Source organism: Sphaeramia orbicularis, chromosome 24 (assembly GCF_902148855.1).
Source record: "Sphaeramia orbicularis chromosome 24, fSphaOr1.1, whole genome shotgun sequence".
Classification (NCBI taxonomy): domain Eukaryota; kingdom Metazoa; phylum Chordata; class Actinopteri; order Kurtiformes; family Apogonidae; genus Sphaeramia; species Sphaeramia orbicularis.
In genome coordinates this window covers 32,505,556-32,528,162 of record NC_043979.1, presented here as the reverse complement: position 1 = coordinate 32,528,162, position 22,607 = coordinate 32,505,556, and the positions used below count along the sequence as shown (strand labels likewise).

Sequence of the window (22,607 nt, the reverse complement as noted above, 5' to 3'; positions counted from 1 at the left end):
AAGTGGGCCGGACCAGTAAAATGATATAAATAATAGGATAAGAACTTATATATGATGTCAACTCCAAAGATTTGTCTGTTTTTGAGTGAAAAAATGGTTTGATGTAAATATGTTATCACTTAATGAAGATAAAACAAAATGTATGGTTTTTGGTGGTGCTAGGGTAAATTATGATATAAAACTGAAAATCAATGGAATTGAAATTGACAGGGTGTATGAAACAAAATTTTTGGGAGTGATTATTGACCATAAACTCTGTTGGAAACCACAAACAGAATATATCAAACGTAAAATGTCCAAGGCTGTTGCGATTCTTTATAAAACTCGAGACTTGTTAAACTAAAAATGTTTGCATATATTGTATTGTTCACTTGTAATGCCATATATGTCACACTGTGTGGAAATATGGGGCAATGTGTATAAAACTAATATAGACCCGATAATTAAACTCCAAAAAAAAAGCTATCAGAATCATAAACAAAGCGGGTTATCTTCAATCAAGTAATCCACCTTTTGTAGAATCTGGTTTACTACAATTTTTTGATATTGTATATTTAAAAACAATGGAATTTATGTTTCATGCTAAATGTAAAAATCTTCCTGTTTGTTTTCAGAAAATTTTTAAGTTAAGTGAAGGGAATTATAATTTAAGAGGAATGTTTGTGTTTGAAACATGTAAAGTAAGAACAAACGTTAAATTTCACAGTGTTTCTGTTACTGGTGTCAAATTATGGAACAAATTGAAGGATGAAGTGAAATTGTGTAGCTCACTGTCGAGTTTCAAAAAGGCTTTAATTTGTCAAATTCTCAAGGGCTATGAACATAATATGATTTCAAAGTGACTTATAAAACCAAATGTAGAATAATTTGTGTTTAAGTTCTAATCTGCTGCAACTTCAGGTGTGGACTTGGAGTAAGGATGGGAATAGGAGAAGAAGAAATAAGCCTCTGGCTTCAGCTTCTTCCTTTTTCAGTTACCAATTGTGTTAATTTTATGTTTGTTTTTTCTGATATGCATGTGTTTTGTACTTAACTGAAATAAACATTCATTTATTCATTCATTCATTCATTCATTCATTCATTCATTCAAAAGTAAAATTCCATGATGAAAATGTTTGCACCCACGAACCGTATTTGAACATAACATGAGCAAAAATGAACAACCTGAAAATTATTAAGAAAAAAAGCGCAATGTTAACAATATTATGCCTAAGTTGATCATTTATACATGTGCATCACAACTTAAAGATTTAGTAACAGGCAGAACATTGCGTAAAATTCCATATTTCACTCTTTAGACATTTCAGATTGTTCATATTTTTTTTCCAGGATATTCATATTTTATGTCAAATGATAGTCTGTAAATGTAACTTTTTTTCTAATTTAACTTTTTTTTACAGTAAAACAAAGAGGAAAATTTGCAGTTTTCATTATTTATAGGTTATTATGATAATATCTTGCTAGTCCGATCCACTTTAGATTGAATTAACCTAAAATGATTTTAACATCCTTGATTATTAATATCGTCAATGTAATTTTTGTATTTCACAAGTTCATCTTAGGGGCCAGATTGGACTCTTTGGCGGGCTAGATTTGGCCCCCGGGCCGCATGTTTGACACCTGTGTTCTACAGGAAACATCACACTTTAAAAAGCCACTGTATGTATTGTGTCAATTTGCTTCATTTTACAGTGCGGAGCTTTTTACAGAGTGAACGTCTAAGAGGGTTGTCAGCTAAAAAGAATCCACATGTCCTCTGTTTATACCCCAACATCAAAGCCTTCACTGCTGTGGAAGACAGTAATAGAAAATGAGCATAGCTTAAACATAATCTGAGGAGTGCTTTCACAGAGATCTGAATGACTGGTTGCAAAGTCAGTATGAAACTACTCCTATTTCTGATCTTAAACAACAATGTAAATACACCTTATAGGGTAAAATGTCTGAAAGATTTATGTACCATGTGTAATAGCAGGTATACACTATGATTTTAAGCAAATAAAACAGGGTAATGTCTACAGAACAGTGGTCCTACATTACACTGTGACACAAATTCAAGGATGACTGTTGTTAGAGTCAGAATGTGAGTGTCAGACATTTAGGATGATCATCTCACAGTGTAAATTATGCTACGACAGATGACTGAGTATGAAATAACACACAGATCAACACAAACCAAATGGAGGTAAAACATTGGCCTTTGCCACAACCAGTGATTCACTATTTACTATATAGTGGCACACATAAACCACATATACTAATAACGATTTTTCTTCTATATTTGTTTACTTGCAAAAAAAAAAAAAAAAAAAAAAAGATACATTATAAGACTATTAGTATTATATAGCAAATCTTCATCTTCAAGGTTCAAGGTTACTTTATTTATACCTGTGGGTAGATTTGTTTTGCAGAGTGTTTGCATTTGGCATTACCACAAAACACACATTGAACCTGTTAGGCAGATACTTGATCGAGTGTCAAGACAAAAAGTGCTCAATGTTCCACCATTCATCAGTATAGCAGCATGGATAGGTAAAAGGATAAAATAAATAAATAAATAAGATCAAATAAATAAAAACAAGATGCAATAAAACACAATAAAAACCTCAAGAAGATAAAAACAGTCTCTAGGATAAAAACCAGGATAAGAACATAAATATAAAAATTAGAAGTCACAATAATAATAAATGGAGCAAAGAAATAGGATAAATAACTAAATAAGCAAATAAAGTGCAATGTCACTATTTCTTATTAAGCTCATTGACAGCGACAGGAACAAAGCTGTTTTTATAACACTATGTCCTGCACCTTGGTTGTAAACTGATCTGTGCTGCTATTCTACATTTGACATATACGAGGGCTGTTCAATAAGTTCATGGCCTCACCCAGAACAGAACAACACAGACTGATAATTTATATTTTATTTTTCAACATAATCTCCATTTACAGCAATGCACTTGGTCCATCGATGTTCAAACATCACTATCCCATCACGAAAGAATGTAACATCCTGTATTATAACAACCAGTATTTCTGGGTGAGGCCATGAACTTATTGAACAGCCCTCGTACCAATACAAAGCTACACTGCAAAAATCTAAATCTTACCAAGTGTATTTTTCTAATTTCTAGTCAAAATATCTCATCACACTTAAAAGAAGACGTAATCACCCGAAGAGTAACTTTTCAGTGAGATATAAGAACTTATTTTTAGACAATAGATCTTGAAATCTTGCACGATAATTTTCACTTCCACTGGCAGATTTTTTTGCTTGAATTACGCAAAAAAATCTGCCAATGGAAAGAAAGAAAGAAAAATACACTTGGTAAGATTTGGATTTTTGCAGTGTACTTCAACTCCAGTTCTGATATCCAGTAATAATGTCTCCCTAATCTAAATGTTTAACATAAAGTCACAAAAATTGCACTGACTGAAACAAACAAGCTCATAAACCTTCATACCATGACTAATATATATCATAAATACCCACCAGCGGGGTCGAAAAAATGTGATGCAATCTGTAAACCAGCAAAACAACCGTCGTAATAATATTTCCTATTTGTTTTATGAGTCATATCTGTAAAATAGGTACACACAACACAGTTAACTATGCCTTGTAAGCCTCACAATTTGATGTGATCCAGTGTCTATCCTTCCACACTTATTATTATACAGTAGAAACATTGAACAAGCGATAAGGTTGAACTCATGGGAAATGAAGACAAAAATGCAGGAAAAAATAGTGTAATAAAGTGTAAAAAACACACATCTGATGCTGCTGAAAAGCTGAAAAACTACAATGTAATAGAATTATTTACATGTACTGATAGGGTTAGTAGATCAACAGGTATTAAACATTTTAGATCAGTAGATGGTTTCGGTTGCTAGTGGATGTTTCGGTCTTTATGGGTTAATTTTGTGTTGTTGAGTCATATCACAGTTTAGCTGCTCTGATAAAAGAGACAGTTCTTGGTTCAGCTGTTAAAAATTACATCTCTGTGCAAAAAACCCGCAAAAAAACTAAGGCACAACACAAATGTTGGCAGCTGCGTTTGCTTTGGTGGTTCAACAGCCTCCCAGCTTAAAATGATATATCCGCAAATCTGTTTTTCAAATGTGAAATCTATTCCAAACTAAATAAAGGCTAGCATAACAGCTTAGTACACTTACTATAAATACGTACCATAAATCATAAATAAAGTTATTGGTTATAATTTATGTCTGACCTTTCCTCACGAAACATTCTCTATTATATAATAAATTGCCTTTTTAAAGTGGGGCTGTCAAAGAGATGAGCATCCCATCCCTCCTAATTGAACTGCTGTAGATTCACATTAGCTGCCCTTACAAACTCACTACTCAGATAATGGACGCTGGCAGTAAACCACAGGAGGTTTCACATTGAAACTTGGGAGTGAGCTACATAAGTTTTCCCTAAATAGCACAGCAGCAAGGTTTGACACCAGACCTTACAACACTGACTAAACATTCTCCATTTGTGTTGATATGTAACAAGCGTCAGACACTACAGGTATTTTTAAGGTACAGACAAGCCTCAGTGTCCGGAAGAAATCTGAAACAGCCTTGTACTGACTCTGATAATACCTCTGAAATAGAGTGGGTAAAAATGTTGTATAACTGACAGTGGATTTCCGGAAAAAAAGGACAAACTTTAAGGAATAAAAACACTAAATCATCACGTTCAAATCAACCGGTCTAATAAAGTTTAAAGTATTTGTACTGTATTTTGTTGATATTTCAAGAAATGACCAATAAAAGATACTTCTAGATTTGCCAGGACAGATAGCTATTTGCTCACTTTAACCCATAAAGTCCCAGTGCTACTTTTGTGACTGTTCCCTAATGAATTTTTCTGTAGATTTGACCTTTCTTAAGTGATTTATCACCATTTCTTATAATATTATTCTTTGTATTTTGCATTTTTTTGTGTGAAAATCATATATTTTCCTATATTAACCCTTTCACGCACACTGGTCACTACAGCGGACAGCTGTTCAAAAGTGTTCTCTTGTATATTCATGGATTTTGTTGTTTTAGTTCCATATCAGCAAACACAGTGGACACTTATGCACCATCCCACACACTGACATTCAGACCATTACTGTAACTTTGCTGTTCTAGATAAACCTGATCTGCACTAACATGTTTGAGAGTAAAAAAAAACCTGCTTATTGTTATTAGACTGTAATTAACAGGTTTTTTTTTTTTGTTTGTTTGTTTTTTTTTGCATATTATCTCCATGCAGGTATGTTAAAATGTGAGAAAACATCAGATTTGCTGCATTAAAAATGTTTTTATTTCATAGTTTTCACACAGTATATCAGTAAATACATGTTTCTTTGGTTCAAAAACTAAACACATGTTGTCCAGGTGAGTGGACATTTTTGTAACTCCATAAAAAATGGGCTAAACAAATCAATAGAATTGTTATTTTTATGCCTAAAGAGGGATAAAAACACTCAGGAAAAAAATCGTGATTAAGGTTCTCATAATTCATGCATGAAAGGGTTAAATTTACTGATAATGCAGATGTTCATAAAAGCTCATATTAAAGTTGAGGGTTATTATAAATACAGATAGAGAAAAATGAAGAAAAAGTGACTTGTTCAGTAAAATCTATCATTAACTGAACATAAACCAAGCCATTGACCAGTGTCGTTGATCCAACTCCATGGGTTTTACTGGTGAATTAATGTTGTAGAAGATGACAGTGTTTCCATGTTCACTATGGAGCCTCGGAATGTCCAAATGGGCCATATCTGATCAAACTCTGATAATACCTCAGAAATAGACTAGGTAAAAATACTGTGTAACTGACAGTGTATTTCTGGAAAAAAAAGCACAAACTTTAAGGACTAAAAACACTAAATCATCATGTTCAAGTCAACCACGGTGTCTGTTTATCAGATCTATATTATGGGGTGAAGTCAAGGGAAGGTTAACATCTGGTCAAAAAAATTAAAGTTCAATTATCTACACTAAACTGATATTTTTGGGGAGGTAATTACTTATATTTTCAGGAAGGTGTATTTTGAAATGAGAAAAAAAATTGTGGAAAAAAAAAAATTGAGTTTTATGAGTGTGAATGTTTGGAAAGTGACAGTTTTTTGCAGTCATTCTGAGTTCATTTAATAAACTCTCATAAATAAACTAAATTTATTCCAAATACATTGATATTTGATTATTATATTATTTGTCATATTCTAAACACACTGTTTAAAATGAATAAATGCATATATCTATGCACAGTACAGTTGAGTATAGTGTTAATATCATTTGTATGTTGTAAATATTGTTAAAAAAAATAAAAAATAAAAAATTATATGACATTGATAATTGAAATAATAAATGTTTAATTTGATATTTGCTTCTGTTGCCCATCTGTGACGCTGCCATTGTTCAAAACTCTTGCTATTTAGGTATGATCAAATATTTTTCTCCTCTCACTGATTATTGGGTTATAAAATAAAGGGTTTAAGGTATACACTGAATGAAAATCTCATAGGAACTTCAGTTTTGACAACTTTGTAATTCTTGCAAAAATTAGACGTACATTTTCTGTCCATCCATGACACAGTAGTTGATATTGATATTGATATTTTTCATTTAAAAATATTTGAAACTAAATTTTGCCCTTTGAGTCTGTTTAAGATGGCATTTAGACCTTTCCAATTATTCATAATATTTGTCTTTAACTTGTCTGGTTCAAAAGTTATGAATCAAAAAGTAGTGGGCTGTCCATCTGTGACACCCTTGACCTCACCCTATGGCTGATTTCATTCTATATCAGAGGTCTCAAAAATGCAGCCTGGGGGCCAAATCCAGTCCGCCGAACGGTCCTGTCTGACCTGTGGGAGGAATTTGTGAAATGCAAAAATTACACTGAAGATATTAATCATTTTAGTTCAGGTTCCACATACAGACCAATTTAACCTCAAGTGGGCCAGATCAGTAAAATACTATCATAATAACCTATAAATACTCACAACTCCAGTTTTCTCTTTGTAAATGTAAATATTTCCATGCCATTTTACTGTATTTACACTAAAGCATCATCATTTCACAAAAACGTGAATAACCTGAACAAATATGAACATTTTGAAATGTCTGAAGTGCAAGTTTACCAATATTCTACCTGTTATTAAATGTTTTGTGTATTTGTAGATCTGCTGTGATGTGGAAGTTGTAATTTACATGTGTATATGATAAACTGAGACATAGTATTGTTAAAATTACACTTATTTTTCCTTAAGAAATTTCAGTTTGTTCATGTTATTCACATTGTTTTAAAGGATAGTTGGTAGATGTAAACATTTTCATCGCATAATTTTACATTTTTCACTCTAAAACATAGAAGAAAGTTTGGAGTTGACATTATTTCTATATCATTACGTTATTATTTCATTGGTCTTGCCCACTTCAGATTAAATTTGGCTTAATGTGGCCCCTGAACTAGAATGAATTTGACACCCCTGTACTATATTCTATACACATTGTTTTGTAGTTTGTATTTTATGACCTATAGCTGGAAAGAGTCCAACTCTGAGGCTAAAAATGTGTCTTTTTAGTAGTAGTAATAGTAGTAGTAGTGGTTTATTTGGTCGTTAATTACTTTAAACAACAAACAAAAACAACATATCCATTGTTCCATATACAATGCGACCAAAAGGGTTTAGGCTGAAGTCTAGACTTATTTTGCCTAACCCTATTTTCAAATTAACATAATGTTTCCACAAGAAAACAAACAATGAAAATGTTTTTTTTTTTTTCAGTGTAATCATTGCTAAATACACAACGGAAAAGAATACATATTTAATTTTAATTCAGATAAATCATGTCCTTATCTCAACTACCAATATTGATCCTAGTCTTTTATACAAGTATTTTCTTTATTCAATCCTGAGCTCTATATGCTTTAATAATAGTTAATTTGTACATCTTTTTACAAGTTTTAATTGTTTTAGACTGTTTTAATTGATCTTCCAGGCCATTCCAAAGATTAACCCCTCTAACGGATATACATCTACTTCTTTTATTTGTTCTTGCCTTAGCTTTTTTTTAAAAAATGCCAGTTTCTCTGAGGCTATACTGACTTTTCCTACATTCAAACATACATTCTTACATACCACTGAAAACAAAAACAAAACATATTTACCTTTGCTCACAAAACCTGAGCATCTTACATGTTTTATAACATACACAGCAAATATTGCATACAGCTCTGAAGAAAATAAATATTTGTCACCAGATTTCACATTACTTGCATTAAACCAAATTACAGATCCAGTTTGATCCGAGTAAATATCTTTTATATGATATTGCGCAGTCTGAGTGTGCAAGTTTCTGATGGCTTGCTGTCTTTATGTGTCAAATTAAACTTCTGTTCTGTCAGTGCCTTAAACGGATTCTAAGTTTTATGCTTACGCTTCCAAAACACTGAGTTATTGAAAAAGAAAAGTTGCTCTCAAAAAAGGGGTCTCTGCTGAATAAATAAAAGCGAGGGAGAACGCACGCTGGAAAAGCAGAACCGGCGACTACAGCCAAGTTGAAACATGTGTTCGCTGCTCCGTCGTCTAACCCCCGGACCTCGAGCTCTGCCCTCCAATGGCCGTCTCCATGTCCACATGTATTAGAGATTAATGAGCTACTGAGTGAGTTGCCAGCATTGTGGAGAGTGAGAGCTAACACAGCTGATTTGACAAGCCTGTGTTATGCTGCTCACCAGTCTCCCCCGCTTCTCATCAACAGCCCACATGGTGAATGAACATGCTCAGTACAGCTGGTCAGACAGACTCATCCATTCCTCTTACAGCCTTTCATTTCCTGTCTGCCTTCACCCCTCCTCGCTTTGTACGCGTCTGTCTGTCTGTCTGTCTTTGCAGTCTCACCATTTAAAGCTCTTCTTGCAGTCTCTCTCCATTCCCCTCAAGGCAAAGTCTCAGAGTCAGTGGGCATGAGTAACTCACATATAACAAATAGAATACAGCAGACAATGCACGCAATCTTCACACAAGCAGATGTGTGTTTTTACAGCATTTGTGTTAACATTAAAAAAAAAATCTAATCTAATAGGCTAACGTACAAAGTTAAAGATTTTAATTTGTTAACGTGTTCTTTTGTTGGAAGCTCCAAGAATAAGTCCGGATTGTTTTAGGTCTGATTTTTATACTTTTTTAAAATTTTTTTTAACTTGATCTGACCACAAACAAAAACTCAGTTGAGGATCCACACCAAGCAGGAAAATGAATCCGGACATTTCAATGCACATCACTTTTATAATCCTTGTAAACCAGGGGTGTCAAACTCATTTCAGTTCAGGGGCCACAACCTCCCAATATGATCTGAAGTGGGTCGGACCAGTGAATTAATAACATTAAAATACATAAATAATGCCAACTCCAAACATTTCAATGTACTTTATAGTGAAAAAAGTAAAATTACATGATGGAAATACTTACATCTATAAACTGTCCTTTTACACAAGCAGATGTGTGTTTTTACAGCATTTGTGTTAACATAAAAAAAAAAATCTAATCTAATAGGCTAACGTACAAAGTTAAAGATTTTAATTTGTTAACGTGTTCTTTTGTTGGAAGCTCCAAGAATAAGTCCGGATTGTTTTAGGTCTCATTTTTATACTTTTTTTTTTTTTTTTTAACTTGATCTGACCACAAACAAAAACTCAGTTGAGGATCCACATCAAGCAGGAAAATGAATCCGGACATTTCAATGCACATCACTTTTATAATCCTTGTAAACCAGGGGTGTCAAATTCATTTCAGTTCAGGGGCCACATCCTCTCAATATGATCTGAAGTGGGCCGGACCAGTGAATTAATAACGTAATAATACATAAATAATGCCAACTCCAAACATTTCAGTGTTTTATAGTGAAAAAAGTAAAATTACATGATGGAAATATTTACATCTATAAACTGTCCTTTTAAAAGTGTGAATAACATGAACAACCATGAAAAAACTGAAATTTATTAAGAAAAATAAGTGCAATTTTAACTATATTTTGCCTCTGCTTATCATTTGTAAATGTGCACCACAACTTACAGATCACAATGGATTTGCAAATGTAGAAAATATTTTAGTCACTGGCAGAATATTAGCAAAATTGCACTTACTTCTCTTAACACATTTCTAGTTTTTCATATTTTTTGTGAAAGGCTAGTTTGTAAATTTACACATTTTCATGTAATTTCACTTTTTTACACTAAAACAAAGAGGAAAAATTTGGAATTGTCATTATTTGTAGGTTTTTTTGGTAGTATTTTACTGATCTGACCCACTTGAGACGAAAGTAGGGCTTTATATGACCCCTAAAGTAAAAGGATAGACTGTTAATATTTTCAGTGTAATTTTTGCATTTCACAAATTCATCCTACGGGCCGGACTGGACCCTTTGGCAGGCCGGATTTGGCTCCCGGGCCATATGTTTGACACCTGTGTTGTAAGCTGATCTTCAAACTATGGGCTGACCCCTTTGTGGACTAAGTGGGTCGGGTCACAAAAAGGGGCTGGTGTTACCTGACCCTAAAGTCAAGCAGATGTTTGGCCCTATACTGACAATGTGTTTACATCGTATCTCCTGTGGTTTACAGTCCTGTGTGGGCATGTGCGGTGGTGTAGTGGTCCCTGGAGAAGTGGGTATACTCTCAATTTTTGCCTTTTTTTTTTTAAGTAGTCCAGAAAAATGCCATTTTAGAAACAGTGACATATAAGATTACTCCATTTAACTTACCCAAAAATCCATCAGAAGTATTTGCTCACTATTATAAAATTATCATGACTTGATCAAGAGGAGAGCTAAATTAGCAATATTTTCCTCAGCATGACCCGCCCTACTCTGCCTGTGATTGGCTCATCAGTCCTCATGCCTAAATTTAACCAATCTAATCAGTGAAGGTGCCGAGTACTAGCCAATTAGAGGCAGAGTAGGGCGGGTCATGGCTTCACCATGACATGGGCAATTTGGCTCAGATACTACTGAATGGTGCACATCAGGGGGATTTAGAAGTGGGTATATGCAATGATGACTGAAAAATAAGTAGGCATACCCTGTATACCGCCGTATACCCTGGACTACACCACTGGGCATGTGTATTTAAAAGTGTGCCTAAGGTAAAACCTAAGTCCTGTGATCACAAGTCTGTCGGTTTAATATGTTGACCAAGATGTGACCCATACTATCCAAAGAACTTTACCATTAACCAGTGAAACAAAGAAATCTACTGACACAAAGGAATCCTAACTAATACTGACTAATATGTGGTTAAACTTAAGAATTAAACGATCTAAATCAGGGGTCTCAAACATGTGGCCCGGGAGCCAAATGCGGCCCGCCAAAGGTTTCAGTCTGGCCCGTGGGATGACTTTGTAAAGTGCAAAAATTCCACAGTCAAGGCTGTAGAACTCATTTTAGTTCAGGTTCCACATACAGACCAATAATAGTATAATAATCTACAAAAAAGAATGACTCCATATTTTCTTCTCGGTTTGGTGTGAAAAAAATAATATTATACTATGCCTATAAATCATGACAACTTCAAATTTTTACCTCGGCCAAGGAGGTTATGTTTTTGTTGACGTTGGTTTGTCTGTCTGTCTGTTTGTTTGTCTGTCCGTGTGCAAGATAACTCAAAAAGTTACGGATGGATTTGGATGAAAATTTCAGGAAATGTTGATACTGGCACAAGGAACAAATGATTAAATTTTGGTGGTGATCGGGGGTGGGGTGGGGCACTGATCTGCCTTAGTGGAGGTCTGCGCTATACGAGTACTTCTGGTTGATTCTGGTTTGGTGCAAAAAATAACATTAAATTATGAAAATATTTACACTTGCAAACTGTCCTGTAATAATAAAATGTGAATAACCTGAGCAAATATGAACATCCTGAAATGTCTAAAGAAAATTAAGCACAATTTTTAACAATTTTCTGCCTGTTACTACATGTTTTGTGCCTTTGTAGATCTGATCCATAATGCACATGTATAAATGATAATAATGACATAATTTTGTTAAAATTGCACTTTTTTTACTTAAGAAATTTCAGTTTTTTCAGGTTATTTACATCTTTTTTTTTGGGATAGTTTATAAAAGAAAGTATTTTCAAAATTTTATGGGGTTTTTTTTGCACTAAAACAAAAACAAAAATTTGGAGTTGTGATTATTTATAGGTTATTATGCTATTATTTTACTGGTCAGGCACACCTGAGATCAAATTGGGCTGAATGTGGCCCCTGAAAGAAAATAAGTTTGAGACCCCTGATCTAAATTAAAATAATATTTCAGATTTCAATTCATAAGAAAAACATAGCAGACGCACACTCTGCATGCTCACATGAACAAGTGCACTGAACTCAACTAAAGTGATTTTGACTTAAAGCCTAAAGCAATTTGACCCAAATGGTCTATGGGCACTATGAGCCAAATAAAGCGGGTGGAGGTTGAATGCGTGTTCATTAATCAGAGACAAAAGAGCACTTTCCTTCTGGCCCTCGCTTCTTTTCCTCTGGTCTCTGCAACAATATATCACAGATATTACAATACATCCTGCTTCCTACTATACGATCCAGCTATCTCAGCCCCCTGCACCTGACATTTAACTGCGGAGAATCATTCTTCACACTGAAATTAATATCAACCTGCCTTTTTCTTTCCAGTTTTGAAGGCTGTTGTATCTTTTGCTAAAAGATACAAGGAAGTATGGTTTTGTTGTTGCTGCTGCTGCTTACCTACCATTATTCTCACTTTATTTTTTGTTTTTAGCTTTTTAGTTATAGTTTAAGTGTATCTTCCTTCTGCTAGTAGATCTTAAATGTTCTACAAATGCAGACTGAAAACATTTATATTTTCATGCGCCTATACCTCAGCTCACTTGTTCTTATTGCACTGTTGTTCTTACTACATTCTATTAATGCTTTTAATATTTAACAGTTTCTCAAACTTCCTTTTTCCTTCTAATTCTATTTTTTATTATTTCTGCTTTTATTTTTAATTTCCTCTTACAATTGAACTGCGTTTGTGAGTAAAATCCAGGAATTTTAACAATATATTTTGCTGTTATTTGGTTTGCATGTTGTGATGTAATTTTTGCGGTCTCTGTTAAATTAAACTACTTGATGAATCATAAAAGCGTTAACTAATTTGCATGGATCATGAATTAATTTTATTATATTAGTTTTATGCCTGTTCCTAGTCATGTTTAGATTATAGTTTCTTAAAAATCTAAACAGGAAGCAGATCTGCAAGTCCTGTTTATATTCAATTCAACTCATATTCAACTGTAATAAGCACTACCTTACTACTACTACTACTACTAGTGATAATAATAATAATAATAATAATAATAATAATAATAATAATAATAATAATAATAATAATAATAATAATAATAATAATAATAATAATGAATGAATGAATGAATGAATGAATAAATGAATTTGTTTTGGTTTGTACATCAATCATTACACTAAGTACAATAATCGTAATAAACATAAAAACCAAGGAAAGCTTATTTTCTTGACTATCCTTTTCACCTGATACACCACCTACATCAAATTAAATATGTACAGCATTGAGCATCGAGCATTCACACCATAAAAAAAATATCACCAACAAAAACATATCTACCATCTCAATTCAATATTCCCAAATAATTTTAAACTTGTGGCTTTTTTTTTTTTTATTTTTTTAACTTTGCCAAAGGAGTGAACAACTTAAATGCATCATCAGGTCCATTCCATAATTTCACACCCACAACCCCAGTCCATCTAGACGTCACATTTGTCCCCACTTTCACAAATTTGAAAATCTCTTCCATATGCCTATTTAGAAAAAAAACAAACAAAAAAAACCTCAATAATAATAATAATAATAATAATAATAATAATAATAATAATAATAATAATAATAATATCTACGTCCACTAACTGAGGGAACCTGGTGTAACAAGACCTCAAAATGTCTGTTCGGATGCTGTGTACACCACTGTACCTGTCATTTAGCCTTCATAAGTCATTCTCCGCAGCTACATCTCTATCCTGCTGCCTCTTCTTGTCAGCTGTTTTAAGCCATCATGGATTGTGAAGGTGCTGGTTCCACACTTGTACATCCATATTGCCCTCATTTCCATTTACAGTAGTGCTGTGGCTAAGCTGCTAAAGCATGTTGGGGACTTGGGGGGTGGGGGGGTGGGAGCGTATGATAACTCCAGGGACAAGGAATAGCAGCATAGGCAATGGGATCAAGGGGTTTCTTGTTCCTTCTTTCTTGCATGAACTGCAAGGTGCTGTGAATAAAAGCAACATCTAAATGAGGAAAATGGAAAGGAAAAATGTGGTTCTTTCTCAGAGGTGACTCGCTTGGCTGACTTGATGTAGTGTGGAGTCCTGTGAGAGTGCCATTGTCTTGCTTGCTCATGCTCATTGTTTTCTTTTTATGTAACCGTTTCCACCTCCTAAAGGCTGCAGATACTGTACACAACGGCCACCACAATAGGCACATGAGCCCCTTCTTCCTCCTCTTCTTCCTAATCCCCCTGCTAGTTGAAGCTCATCAACAGTCCTATTCTTACATTACTCACCACCTCCCCCAACTCACCCTCCTACCCCCTTAAACTCATCCATGGCCTCACAACGTTATCTCCTTCAGACACCATCAACTTCATCATCATCAGCTCTCACACACACACACACACGCACAAATATGTAGAAAACAGCACAAATTATATTTACAAAACACACTGCACACGTAATACATCCACCCCCATGCCCACTCAGCTAATAATACAAAATCCTTATTAAACAGACACACAAATGACATCTGCACATCTGCACAAACACAACCCTCTCCACTCAAAACCTGTAAACATTCTCTCAGATATGCAGGAGGAAAGACACTACTTACCATCTTCTGCCTGGAGTCGGAACAGAATGAGCTCTCCGGCACATGCACACGAGAACACGCACACATACTTTACACACTCACTAACTGGGAGAGGGTGAGTAAGGAAAGGGTGAGCAAGAGAGGGAGGGAGGGAGGGAGGGAGGAAGAGAGCGATTAAGAGTGTGAGGAGAACGCACGAGAGAGCGAAAGACCGGCGAGGAAACGCAACAGCCAAATAGACAAGGAGGAGGAGAAAGAGGAGGAGTGTGTATCTGCACATGCACTGCTGTGCTGTGCTAAATCATACACTCATGACTGTGTGTGTGTGCACGTACGGCAGTGTGTGTCTGTGGCTCCCATGAGTGTATCTGTTAACACATGAGGGAAATGACGGATGTCTCTCTCTCTTTTTTTTTTTTTTTTTTTTTTTTTTCCATCCTCGCTTCTTTCCCTTCTCACTTTGCCTGAGTTTCTGTCGTTTTCACTTGAGATGATGGAGTCAGGGGAGAGAAAACTCAAACTGAGGCTGATGTGAGGTGAACTACTGGATGCAGCCTCAGGGATGGACGGATGGATACAGACAGACAGACAAACAAACAGACAAACCCATACACTGCATAAAAAGCAGTGGGCGTAGTCACTGTCATGTCACATAGAAGTATTTGGAGGACTGATTTGAAGCCTCGAGTTCAGGCTACCGTGGCTTTTTGAAGCCAGGAGGGACTACATTTGGACAAGACGGTGGAGTTGGAAATCACCAGGTGTAATGGGTGAAATTTGTAAAACTAAAGCTATCTGACATGGTTACACACTAAACTTCATGGGACATTTATACAACAGAATCTTGGGTTTTGTCTTGTAATGCATACTTTTTAATTACAACAACAGAGGTATTTGTCAGTGAAAAAATGCATTTATCGGCAGTAGACATTACAACTAAAATCGTATTAATGGAGCGATAATTCACACAAGGACCACAAATACAGTAGTAAGAGGATCTATATAAAGCAAATGACACCAATGTACGTACATCTACTATTACAATAGTCTTATAGCAGTTAGGTGGCTATGCAAACCCAAGCATAGTGATGATGATGGTGATAATGGTGGAAATGATGATAGTTACAACTGTATTATGCATTAACAGTTCAGGTCAGTTTAGAAAAAAACAGGGAAAATTGAGCTTTTTACAAAACAAATAACATTAGATGTTTTTTTTAACTATAACTTAAAAATACTAGCATGTATTCACCAGGTGTAGTGGGTAAAATTTGTAAAACTAAAGCTATCTGACATGGTTACACACTAAACTTCATGGGACATTTATACAACAGAATCTTGGGTTTTGTTTTGTAATGCATACTTCTTAATTACAACAACAGAGCTATTTGTCAGCGAAAAAATGCATTTATCGGCAGTAGACATTACAGCCTAGCATTACAGCTAAAATCGTATTAATGGAGCGATAATTCACACAAGGACCACAAATACAGTAGTAAGAGGATCCATATAAAGCAAATGACACCAATGTACGTACATCTACTATTACAATAGCCTTATAGCAGTTAGGTGGCTATGCAAACCCAAGCATAGTGATGATGATGGTGATAATGGTGGAAATGATGATAGTTACAACTGTATTATGCATTAACAGTTCAGGTCAGTTTAGAAAAAAAAAAAAAAACTGTGAAAATTGAGCTTTTTACAAAACAAATTACCTTAGATTTTTTTTTTTTTACTATAACGTAAAAATACTAGAATGTACTCAGGTGAAAATATGCAATACTATACGGCATCTGGGTGTATTCAACATGGATTTTTGAAGCCAGGAGGGTACGAGGGTACTGGAGAATAAAGTGTATTAGGGCCACATAAGAAAATAAAAACGCTTGTCATTACGAGAATAAAGTCATAAAATATCGGTATAAAACCCGTAATTTTATGATAATAAAGTCAAATACAAAAAGAATCACAATGTTATGAGAATAAAGTCGTAGTTATAAAAAAAAATCATAATTTAACAAAAACATCATTCGTTTATGAAATTAAATTCATCATATTCCGACAATAAAGCCATAATATTACCTGAATAATGTTGGATTTTAAAAACAGGTGGTAAAAATATCATAATTTACAAGAATAAAGTCATACCCTGCTCGAACAAAGCAGTAGTATCTGTGTTGTATAATAATAATAATAATAATAATAATAATAATAATAATACATTTTATTTGTATTGCGCTTTTCATAGAACTCAAAGACACTTTACATGCAGCAGATAAAAACATAAATCAGACATATTACAAACAGACTAAAAGCAGGTATACAAATATAAAACAGTTAAACATTAGGATTAAACATTAAAAACAATCTTAAATAAATGAGTTTTTAAAAGGGATTTAAAGGTGTTGGGGTCGGAGCAGTGTCAAATAGAAGGTGGGAGGGAGTTCCACAGGGTTGGAGCTGCAGTGGAGAAGGCTCTGTATAAAGTACATGATCTGAACTAGACTCAGTAAATCTCCTCAGTCCCAGTAGATCCTGCATATATTCACTGGGGTCAGTACACGGTCTACTGGAAATACACTTTGGATCAGCTGGTTCTGGGCCCTAGTTTTGGACCCTGGTTGTCAGTGTTGATGAAACCATGTATATTTGTTTCAGGTAAAAATAGCGATGATCCCCTACACCCTGGATGTCAGAATATGCGATTTCTGTCCACATGTCAGTGTTCGTGGACCACTTGTTCTTTGGTAGCTCGTACTGATCCATGTCCAGTCCAATTGTTCTTAATTTAATTTCATATTTCACATTTTCCTGGTCTGGCTGTGTTTACTGCTATACTCCGTCATGTTGAGCCGGTTGGTTTTTGCCACTCAGTCTGACTTAGAGGGGCTTGGCCTGGGGGGAAGTGACGTATGTGCATACCCTCTATAGCGGGGTAAGAGCCGTACACTTGATGTAACAGTACAAGTGGACACTTGGGTCTAAACCAGGGGTGTCAAACTCATTTTAGTTCAGTTCCATATTCAGCTAAATTTGATCTGTAGTGGGCCGGACCAGAAAAATAATAACATAATAACCTATAAATAATGACAACTCCAAATTTTTGTCTTTGTTTTGGTGTAAAAAAAACCCCATTAAATTATGAAAATACTTACTTTTATAAACTACCCCCCCCCCAAAAAAAACAGATGAAAAAACGGAAATTTAAATTAAAAAACGTAAGAAAATTTAGTGCAATTTTAACAATATTATTCCTCAACTTATCATTTCTACATGTGCATTATGGATCAGATCTACAAAGACACTAAACACTAAGGAACAGGCAGAAAAATTGCTTAATTTTCTTTAGACATTTCAGGTTGTTCATATTTGTTCAGGTTATTCACATTTTAGTGTTACAGGATAGTTTGAAAATGTAAATATTTTCACTATTTAATGTTATTTCTTTGCACTAAAACAAAGACAAAAAATTTAAGTTGATAATTCTAGATTTTTTTGGCTTAATTCAAGATTTTTTTTTACTTAATTGAAATTTTTTTTTTTGGCTTAATTGAAGATTTTTTTTTTTAACTTAATTGAAGATTTTTTTGGCTTAATTGAAGATTTTTTTTTTACTTAATTGAAATTTTTTTTGGCTTAATAGAAGTTTTTTTTTACTTATTTGAAGATTTTTTTTTTGGCTTAATTGAAGATTTTATTTTTTTACTTATTGAAGTTTTTTTTTTTTTTTTGGCTTAATTGAAGATTTTTTTTTACTTATTTGAAGATTTTTTTTGGCTTAATTGAAGATTTTTTTTTTTTTTAAATTGAAAAATTTTTTTTTGTCTTAATTCAAGATTTTTTGCAAAATTTGAGATTTTTTTTTTGGCTTAATTGAAGATTTTTTTTTTTTACTTAATTGAAGATGTTTTTTTGGCTTAATTCAAGATTTTATTTTTTTTTTTTACTTATCTGAAGATTTTTTTTGTGGCTTAATTAAAGATTTTTTGCAAAATTTGAGATTTTTTTTGGCTTAATGGAAGATTTTTTTCACTTAATTGAAGATTTTGTTTTTTGCTTAATTGAAGAATTTTTTTTACTTATTTGAAGATTTTTTGGCTTAATTCAAGATTTTTTCCTTAATTCAAGCTAATTTTTTTTTTTTTTTTTTTGCTTAATTCAATTCAAGACTCTGGAATTTTTGCACTTAGCAAAAACATCCCAGGGGCCGAACTGGACCCTTTGGCCCCCAGGCCACATGTTTGACACCCCTGGTCTAAACAGTATCTGCCAAACCTTTATTGACTTGGTGTCTCTGCAGGGAAGTTCACTGGACATCAATCGGAGCCAGGGTTGTTTTGGAGCATCTAGAGTCCGTCAGTGGTGTTATACTTTAAAATATTTCTGCATTGGGTTCAATTTCAGGCCATTGTTGTTGCCCTTTGGCCAAACTGTGCTCCATTCACTATATGTGTGCATGCTTCATTCTCATTTTTATCCATCTTCCCCCCCTTTCCCACCTCCCACTCTCTTTCCCTTGTCCTCTCTAACTCATCAGCTCTCCGTCCCTTTCTCTCCCTCCCACTCTCTGTTCCTTCTCTCCTCCTTTCTCCCCTTTTCCTTCTAACTCACTCCATCTCATAAATCCTCCACACCTTCTGCAGGCCAGGAGACGAGGAGTCACTTTTATGAGCCTTACTGCACCGGAGGAGGACAATAACACATTTCTAGTACAACTGCCGCCTTACTGAACGCACACATACACACAAAGAATCACACACGGCAACAGACATTGACACCCGAGCGATCAATACTGTCAGATAAACACAAAGGTGAATAATTTCAGCGCCAAGACAAAGGCATACAACGAGTCCTATCTATTGTTTAGAGTGGGGAATAAACCTTTTAGGAGCGATGACACAGGCTGTAAAACAGTGCTGAAACTTCACACTGCGTCAGGCCCAGTGTCCTCACCTGAACGGACCAGCAGAACTACATTCACTCAGAGCTGCAAATGTACGCATAAACACAGCCTTAATGTCATGGAAATAAAATAAATAACTGCTGGCGTGCTATCTTTTTGCGGTACTTTGTCGTTCTGGCAGCACATTTCCAAAAGAGAATAACGTTAGTGTATCTTTGCATACATTCTTCAACTCCCTGCACCTCTACGTATGCATAAACAATATTTCTCAATACTTGCTTTATTATAGTATTATGCAACTTTATATTTCGATTCCACTACACTCGGAGGCAAATATTATCCTACATTTGTCTGACAGTTTTCCATAGCCGGCCTATTCATGTGTTGATTTTAACCCTTAGGGGTCCACGATCACGGCCCGTTGACTGAATCACATGACATTTTCAACATGTTGTAGCGTCAGGAGACAATTGCATTTGTAAGTGCGGACTTGAAACACTCTCCCACTTTTTATTTGATGTTAAAAGAGCAAATACAACCGGAGATATGATGGTTTGAAAACAGATGAAACAAGCATTATCATAGTGATATAAAGCAAGCGTTATATTTCTGATCATATGTTCGTCATTTTTTGGTCCCTTTTCAAAACAGAAAAAACTGGTCCAATCTGCGGATTCTAATCCACAGACTGCATTAGCATTACAGGTAAAAATCAGAATGACCCCCACCTGAACTGGATGTGGAAACCGGGAGGACCGCGGGGGGGTGGTGGTGTGAAAACTCCTATATAAAGATTTGCTTGTATGTCAAATATTTGAGTAGAGTTTTAATTTATTACAATTTAGATTTTATATACCTAATATTTGGAACCAATATTCACTTTTAAAGTCTTTGAAAAGGTTCGCTTAGCATCTTTGTGTTATTTATGCAATAAATTATGCACATTTTTCATATCGGATCTTAACCTTTTTGCGTGTTTTTTGGCCTTTTGTGTTGATATAGTAGGTTAAAGTGAAAAAATAATTGGCAGATGATATAGATGAAGTTGTGCTGAAAAAAACAAACAAACAAACAAACAAACATGGGTATAGCAAACATTTCTTTATATAATATATAAAGGGAAAATCAAAAGTACTCAAAAACGGCCAAAATAGGCTCAGACTCCTAAGGGTTAACCTGATAAACTGAAGTATTAAATGAAATTCTCCATCATGAACTGAGTAAACTCTTTAAAAACCCTCTTGGATTAGCCAGAAAACAGCAACTCTTCATAGTCGAAAAACTGTCAAAATACTGAAAACAGGGCTGTTTTTCTAAGGTCATGAATATTTGAGTATAGCTTTAATTTATTACAATTTCGATTTTATATACCTAATATTTGGAACCAATATTCACTTTTAAAGTCTTTAAAAAGGTTTGTTAACCATTTTTGTGTTATTTATGCAAAAAATATATACATTTTTCTGATCGGATTTTATATTTTTTGTGTGTTTTTTGTCCTATTGTCTTAATATAGTAAGTTAAAGTGAAAAAATAGACAGATGAGATAGATGAAGTTGTGCTGAAAAAAAGATACCAAACATGGGTATCATAAATATTTTTTATGTAGTATATAAAGGCAAAATCCAAAGTACTCAAAAACGGCCAAAATAGGCTCAGACCTCTGAGGTTTAACCTGATAAACTGAAGTATTAAATGAAATTCTCCATCATCTTGAACTGAGTAAACTCTTTAAAAACCCTCTTGGATTAGCCAGAAAACAGCAACTCTTCATAGTTGAAAAACTGTCAAAATACAGAAAACAGGGCTGTTTTTCTAAGGTCATGAATGTTTGAGGAGAGTTTTAATTTATTACAATTTAGATTTTATATAATATTTGGAACCAATATTCACTTTTAAAGTCTTTGAAAAGGCTCGTTAAGCATCTTTGTGTTATTTATGCAATAAATTATGCACATTTTTCATATCAGATTTGATCTTTTTTGTGTGTTTTTTGGCCTTATGTGTTGATATAGTAGGTTAAAGTGAAAAAATAATAGGCAGATGATATAGGTGAAATTGTGCTGAAAAAACAAACAAACAAACATGGGTATAGTTAACATTTCTTTATATAATATATAAAGGGAAAATCAAAAGTACTCAAAAACGGCCAAAATAGGCTCAGGCTCCTAAGGGTTAACCTGATAAACTGAAGTATTAAATGAAATTCTCCATCATGAACTGAGTAAACTCTTTAAAAACCCTCTTGGATTAGCCAGAAAACAGCAACTCTTCATAGTTGAAAAACTGTCAAAATGCTAAAAACAGGGCTGTTTTTCTAAGGTCATGAATATTTGAGTATAGTTTTAATTTATTACAATTTAGATTTTATATACCTAATATTTGGAACCAATATTCACTTTTAAAGTCTTTGAAAAGGTTCGTTTAGCATCTTTGTGTTATTTATGCAATAAATTATGCACATTTTTCATATCGGATCTTAACCTTTTTGTGTGTTTTTTGGCCTTTTGTGTTGATATAGTAGGTTAAAGTGAAAAAATAATAGGCAGATGATATAGAGAAGTTGTGCTGAAAAAAACAAACAAACAAACAAACATGGGTATAGTTAACATTTCTTTATATAATATATAAAGGGAAAATCAAAAGTACTCAAAAACGGCCAAAATAGGCTCAGACTCCTAAGGGTTAACCTGATAAACTGAAGTATTAAATGAAATTCTCCATCATGAACTGAGTAAACTCTTTAAAAACCCTCTTGGATTAGCCAGAAAACAGCAACTCTTCA

At 34.2% G+C, this 22,607-nt stretch overlaps 1 protein-coding gene across 10 annotated transcripts in view; it reads right to left on the bottom strand.

The window, feature by feature from the left end:
* gphnb (gephyrin b) overlaps positions 1 to 22,607 on the bottom strand; it is a 185,951-nt gene that overhangs the window by 45,765 nt on the left and 117,579 nt on the right. The window lies entirely within an intron of this gene.